This window comes from Salvelinus sp. IW2-2015, unplaced genomic scaffold, assembly GCF_002910315.2.
Source record: "Salvelinus sp. IW2-2015 unplaced genomic scaffold, ASM291031v2 Un_scaffold1811, whole genome shotgun sequence".
Lineage (NCBI taxonomy): Eukaryota > Metazoa > Chordata > Actinopteri > Salmoniformes > Salmonidae > Salvelinus > Salvelinus sp. IW2-2015.
Genome location: NW_019943184.1, coordinates 62,985 through 69,800, shown reverse-complemented (window position 1 = coordinate 69,800; position 6,816 = coordinate 62,985). Strand labels below are relative to the sequence as shown.

Genomic DNA, 6,816 nt, shown 5'->3' with positions numbered 1-6,816 from the left:
TCTGACCCCTGCCCTTTACCCCTGAATCATACAGTCCAGACTCCTGTTCTCTCTGACCCCTGCCCTTTACCCCTGAATCATACAGTCCTGACTCCTGTTCTCTCTGACCCCTGTTAGTGAGCATTTCTCATTTGCCAAGATAATCCACCCACCTGACCGGTGTGTCATATCAAGAAGCTGATTAAACGGCATGATCATTACAAAGGTGCACCTTGTGCTGGGCGCTATAAAAGGCCACTTTAATCTGTGCAGTTTACACAATGCAGCAGATGTCTCAAGTTTTGAGGGAGCGTGCAATTGGCATGCTGACTGCAGGAATGTCCACCAGAGCTGTTGCCAGAGAATTGAATGTTCATTTCTCTACCATAAGCCGCCTCCAGTACATCTAATCTACCTCACAACTGCAGACCACGTGTTTGGCGTTGTGTGGGCGAGCGGGTTTCCTGACGTCAACGTTGTGAACAGAGTGCCTCATGGTGGCGGTGGGGTTGTGGAATGGGCAGGAATAAACTACGGACAACAAACACAATTTGCATTTTATCGATGGAAATGTATTTGAATGCACAAAAATACCGAGATCCTGAGGCCGACTGTGATGCCCTTTTTCCCCCTTTTTTTCCCTTTAAGGTATCTGTGACCAATAGATGCATATCTGTATTCCCAGTCATGTGAAATCCATAGATTTGAAATTAATTCAGCTCTAATGTACTGATTTCCTCATAGGAACTTTAACTCAGGAAAATCAATGACATTTTTTTGCATGTTGTGTTTCTATTCTTGTTCAGTGCAGTTGACCCCGACCCCTGATGGTAACATTACATCCTCCACTTCAACCCAGCCCTGAAGACTCTGTACCTGTCCTCTCTCTGATCCCTCTCTTCTCTCTGATCTGTTTATTCTCTCTCTCTTCCCCCCCCAGGGGACATATGGCCCATCTGGAGGATGCCTTTGAAGACGTGGAGCTGTAAGTGCTGCTCACACACACACACACACACACACACACACACACACACACACACACACAGACGGACAAATATCCAGCTGCCTGACTGTTTGGTCTCTACCCATTCTAGGTCGACCCTCAAGCAAGGAATCCCACCTCCTCTACCTCCAAAGGTAAACGCCCAATGTACCTCCTCTACTTCTAGAGGTAAAGCCTAATTCACTGCATATGCTTGGGTTTTCTGCATCAAGTGTTTCCGCTGCAGTCATTTAGCTGTGGCGCTGCGCCACGGCAAAATCGTTGCCGTGGCGCACTTGGAAGATGTTTACTTTTCCTCTGCAAATAAAAACGAGTAACGAATAGAACAATCTGACAAGCACATAGTAGAATAGTTGATCTATTTACCTAGATGGCTTGTTATTCTGTGTGAGAGATATTCCTCTTGAGGTGCGTTGAAGTTACGAACGAGTGCCATTGAGAGTGAAACATTAGATTGTGACAAGCAGTCAATGCACAACAATTCTTGCCATCGTGGGGGAAAACAGCAAAATGGCCTTTGTTAAAAAGAGGAGGATCCCAGCTTTCCATTCCTACTTGATTTATTTCTCTACTCCGGGGTAACCTGGGCTAACACACCACCTTACCTCAAAATTATTTGGAGGGAGTGACTTTAAAAAATGGGATCAGACAAGTTATATTTTGGGGTTGTGCAAGAGTAGTGGTAACCAGGGAAAATATTGTGACATGAAGTGGTTTCTGTGAGAAGTACAGTAAGTTTTACCCCAGGTGGCAGGTTACTCCAGGTTTACTAACAGGTAGGTACATTATATTCACTGTGTTTATGCAAGTTTTTTTGTGACATCAAATTCATCAATATGATGCGAACTAGTTTAAAGATTAAATTTGAGATCTGATTATCCCAATAGGGTAAATGGCCTATTGGGCACCTGAATGGCGCAGCGGTCTAAGGCACTGCATCTCAGTGCTAGAGGCGGCACTACAGACACTCTGGTTCGATTCCAGGCGGTGTCACAACCGGCCGTGATTGGGAGTCCCATAGGCCGTCATTGTAAATAAGAATTTGTTCTTAACAGACTTGCTTAGTTAAATAAAGGTTGAATAAATAAAATAAAATGCWGACAGGCGACCCCATATTTCAGCMCGTTTATAGCAGTTGGGCTACAGGTGATAATGCTTATTGCTAATAGCATACCTGATCACTTATTTAAATAAAGGTTAACTAGGCAAGTCAATAATAATATGGACCATGCATAGGCTAAATAGATGGTCCAATATGTTAAAATAATTTGTACAAAACAATTTATCAATAKGTTATTGGGCTCATTTCTGGAGGTGGAAATTATATTTTAGATGGCATCAGTATCATTTTATTTTCATTATTTTAAGAGTAGAATGTCCTCTAAAGTCACCAGAACTGAGCTACTCAGTCCTCCGACATGAACATGATCCAAGGGGGACTCTGGACCCCCCCAAAACAGGGGTGTTTGCCCCCACTGCTACACATTTTTCCCGAGGAAACACTGGCAGAATCATCGCGGGATGAACGAGTGACAAATTCCCGGGCAAGGGCAATCCCATTTTTGAAAATCATTCCTTCCTCCCTCGCCCCTTGGCCTGCAAGTGTACACTCGTCAGACGTCATGACACGTCATCAGAAGTGTGCACTTCATTTGAGGCCTGAGGGGATAGGGTGTGTCCTTTTAAGTGTTTGAACTGCGGCCACTGTTCTGCATATACCTGACCAACAGGCGTGTTCATAACCCCTTGTTTTCCTCCTGCTCCCTCCTCTCCTCTTCTCTTCTTCATCTCCTCCTCTCCTCTGTTCACTTCCTCTCCTCCTCCTCTCCTTCCCTCTTCCTCTCCTCTGTTCTCTTCTTCATCTCCTCCTCTCCTATGTTCTCGTCATCTCCTTCTCCTATATTCTCTCCTTCTCCTCCTTTCCTCGCCTCTCCTCCTCCTCTCTTTCCCATCTTCCTCTCCTCTCTTCCTCTGCCTCTCCTCCTCCTCTCTTTCCCATATTCCTCTCCTCTCTTCCTCTCCTCCTCCTCTCCTTCCCTCTTCCTCTCCTCCTCCTCTCCTTCCTCTCCTTCTCCTCCTTTCACTCTTTCAGCCTCATCTGAGCAGTTTGTCAGACGAGCCAGATGTGAGTGATGAGAGGTGTCTGACAGTGAGGAGGTTTCCATGCTCAGAGGACAGCCCAGGTCCAGGCCTGTTCCCTCGGAGACTCAGCACCCCAGAGCATGGCAACAAGGTATGTGTTTATGTATCTCTTTTTCTATTACAATGTTTGAATATTCATGATATTCTGTGTGTTTTAAATGACACTGTGAAGCTTAACATGCTTAAGGAATTTCCCAAGTTTGAGGTAATGAAGGTATTTTAATTGTAAGGTGGAGCACTCTGGTCCGGACTACCTGTCAGCCAGTGGCAGTAGCCCCAATCTGCTATCTACGTCCACAGCATCAGACCCTGGTAAGGACACACAGACTGTCGCACGCCCACGCACACACACACACGCAAAATAAATGTTTTACAAGACCAAAAAAACACAAATAGCTATCTGTCCTAACTGCATCCTCTCAAGAAAACGTCAAAGATGACCAACAACCCATACTATTCTGCATATCTATCTGACAGACAACAGTCCTATCCTACATACTCAGCTGGGCATTGTTAGGGCTGTGCAGGGGAAACTTAGATGGACGAAAATCAAAGTCCTGAAGCATTCTACATGTCTGGTCCTATTCAATCTTACTTCTGAACCATCTATTTTGACCAGCTACAATGAGTACATTAACTCATTCTTTCTCATCAAACTATCTGGAATGTGGTTCTTTTATCTTCATTACGATCTCAATGGCCCATTGTTCTTTTTCTAAAACCTTGACTATAGGCTAGATTTAATCTACCATTAGGCCTAGTTGTTGAAAATACACGCTCAAAAAAATTAAGGGAAACGTAAAAATACACATCCTAGATCTGAATGAATGAATATCTTATTAAATACTTTTTTTTCTTTACATAGTTGATGTGCTTGACAACGAAAACACATCAAAAATTATCAATGGAAATCAAATTTATCACCCATGGAGGTCTGGATTTGGAGTCAGCATCAAAATTAAAGTGGATAAACCACACTACAGTGATCCAACTCTTGATTTAATGTCTTTAAAACAAGTCAAAATGAGGCTCAAGTAGTGTGTGGTGGCTCCACGTGCTCTGTATGACCTCCCTACAATGCCTGGGATGCTCCTGATGAGGTGGCGGATGTCTCGTGAGGATCTCCTCCCAAGAACCTGGACTAAAGATCCGCCAACTCCTGGAAGTCCTGTGGTGCAATCGTGGCCGTTGGTGATGGAGCGAGACATGATTCAGATGTGCAATGGATTTGCAGTCTGGGGAACGGGCGGAGCCCGTCTCATAGCATCAATGCTTCCTCTTGCAGGAACTGCGTGACACACTCCAGCCCGACATGAGGTCTATGCATTGTCTTGGCATTAGGAGAACCTCAGGGCAATCCGCACCCAGCATATGTCTCACAGGGGTCTGAGATCTCATCTCGAGTAATAATCGGCATAGGCTACCTGCTGGCAAGCCCTGGAGGCTGTGCGGCCCAAAGAAATGCCACCACACCATGCCTGCCCACTCAAACCGGTTCATGCTGAGGATGTTGGCAGGCAGGCAGAACGTTCTCACGGCGTTCCAGACTGTCAGTCTGTCAATGTGCTCAGTGTGGAACCTGCTTTCATTCTGTGAGAGAGCACAGGGCGCAGTGGCGAATTGCCATCTGGTGTTCGTCTGCAAATGCAAAACGTCCTGCACGGTGTTCGGGCTGTACAGCACAACCCACCTGTGGACGTCGGCCCTCATACCATCAAGGAGTCTGTTTCCTTGAGTCGTTTGAGCAGAACATCGCACATTTGTGGCGCTGCTGGAGGTCATTTTGGGCAGGGCCTCGGCGTGCTCCTTCTGCTCCTCTTTGCACAAGGCGGAGGTAGTGGGTTCCTGCTGCTGGGTTGTTTGCCCTCCTACGGCCTCCCCGTCTCCTGATGTACTGCTGTTCCTGGTAAGCGCCTCCATTGCTCTGGACACTACGCTGAAGACACAGCAATACCGTTTTGCACAGCTGATTGATGTGCCATGCCGGATGAGGCTGCACTACCTGAGCACTGTGTGGGTTGTAGAACTCCGTCTAATGCTACCGACGTACGAGGTGAGTTAAGCATCCGCCAGCATTCAAAAGTGACCAAAACATCAGCCAGGAAGCATAGGCATAGAAGTGTTGTGGTCACCAACTGCATGACCATCTTTGATTGGGGGTGTCTCTAATTGCCTATAATTCCACTGTTGTCTATTCCATTTACACAACAGCAGAGGGGCGTGACTTCGCTTTTACGACACGCACAACACAGTCGATACACCTCTTTCCTTGAAATACGTTTTGAATTACTGACATAATACATTGTTTGACTAACTGATATCTTGGCAAGTAGAAGACAACAAGTGAACCGATCTACTGTAAGAGGACAGAGTGGAAGATTTAAGGATGTGTGATGTCGATGCCTCAGACAATACTGTAAGAGGGCATTGGTGAGTGTGTGACCCAGACATATGTAAGAGAGACATGGTGAGGTTGCCCAGACATACTGTTATAGAGGGGCAGAGTGAGGTGTGACCGAGACATACGTGAAGAGGCATGGTAAGATGGTTGACCCGATCATACTGTATAGAGGACATTGGTGAGTGTGAGCCAGACTATCTGTAGAGGACATGGTGAGGTGTGGACCACGACATACTGCTAGAGAGGAACATGGTGAGGTGTGACCCAGACTTAACTGTAAGAGGCATGGTGAGGTGTGGACCCAAACTTAGAGACGAGTGCATACTGTGACAGAGGACATGGTGAAGGTGTGCACCTAGCATACTGTAAGAGGATCGGTGAGTGTGCCCGACTATACGTGTAAGAGGACATGGTGAGGTGTGACCTCAGACATACATGTTAGAGGACGGTGGTTGAGTGTGACCAGACATACTGAAAGAGGACTGTGAGGTGGACCCAGACATACTGTAAGAGGACGTGGTGGATCGGGTGACCCAGACACTGTAAGAGGACATGGTTTGAGGTGTTATTGGACCCAGACCTACTGTAGAGAGGACATGGTTGAGGTGTGCCCAGACTCTCTGTAAGCAGGAATGGTGAGGTGTGCTCCAGACATCTGGAAGAGGGATATGTCAGGTGACGTGACCCATAAACTTCTGGAAGAGGACATGGTGAGGTGTGAACCGACATACTGTGAAGGGACTGTGGAGGTGTGACCCAGACATACTGTATGAGGATGAGTGGACCTGAGGAAATGGTGAGGTGTACCAGAATACTAAAGGCTGTACGGTGGCCAAGCAAGAGGACATTGGTGAGGGTGTGCCTCAACTTACTGTAAGAGGAAACATGATGTGACGGTGTGACCAGCAATACTGTAAGAGGACATGGTGAGGTGTGGACCCGGCATACTGTAGGGGAATTGGTGTAGGTGTGCCCAGAATACGTTATTCTGAGGAACTGGGTGGAGGTGGGACCAGACTATACTGTAAGAGGACATTGGTGAGGTGGGTGACCAGACATACTGTAAAGAGGACATGAGGCAGGTGTGACCTAGACAATACGTAATGAGGACTGGTGAGGTGTGACCCGAACATACTTAAGAGGACATGGCTGAGTGTGACCCAGACATACTGTAAGAGACATGTGAGGTGTGGACGCGCAGACATACTGTAAGAAGGACATGAGAGGTGTGACCACAGACATACTGTAAAGAGGACATGGCTGAGGTGCGTGCGCACAATGTCGCTGTGTG

The 6,816-nt window shown here is 46.7% G+C and overlaps 1 pseudogene; it reads left to right on the top strand.

Annotated features, from left to right (window-relative positions):
* Positions 1–6,816, top strand: part of LOC112072063 (mitogen-activated protein kinase kinase kinase kinase 5-like) — an 80,170-nt pseudogene that overhangs the window by 50,123 nt on the left and 23,231 nt on the right.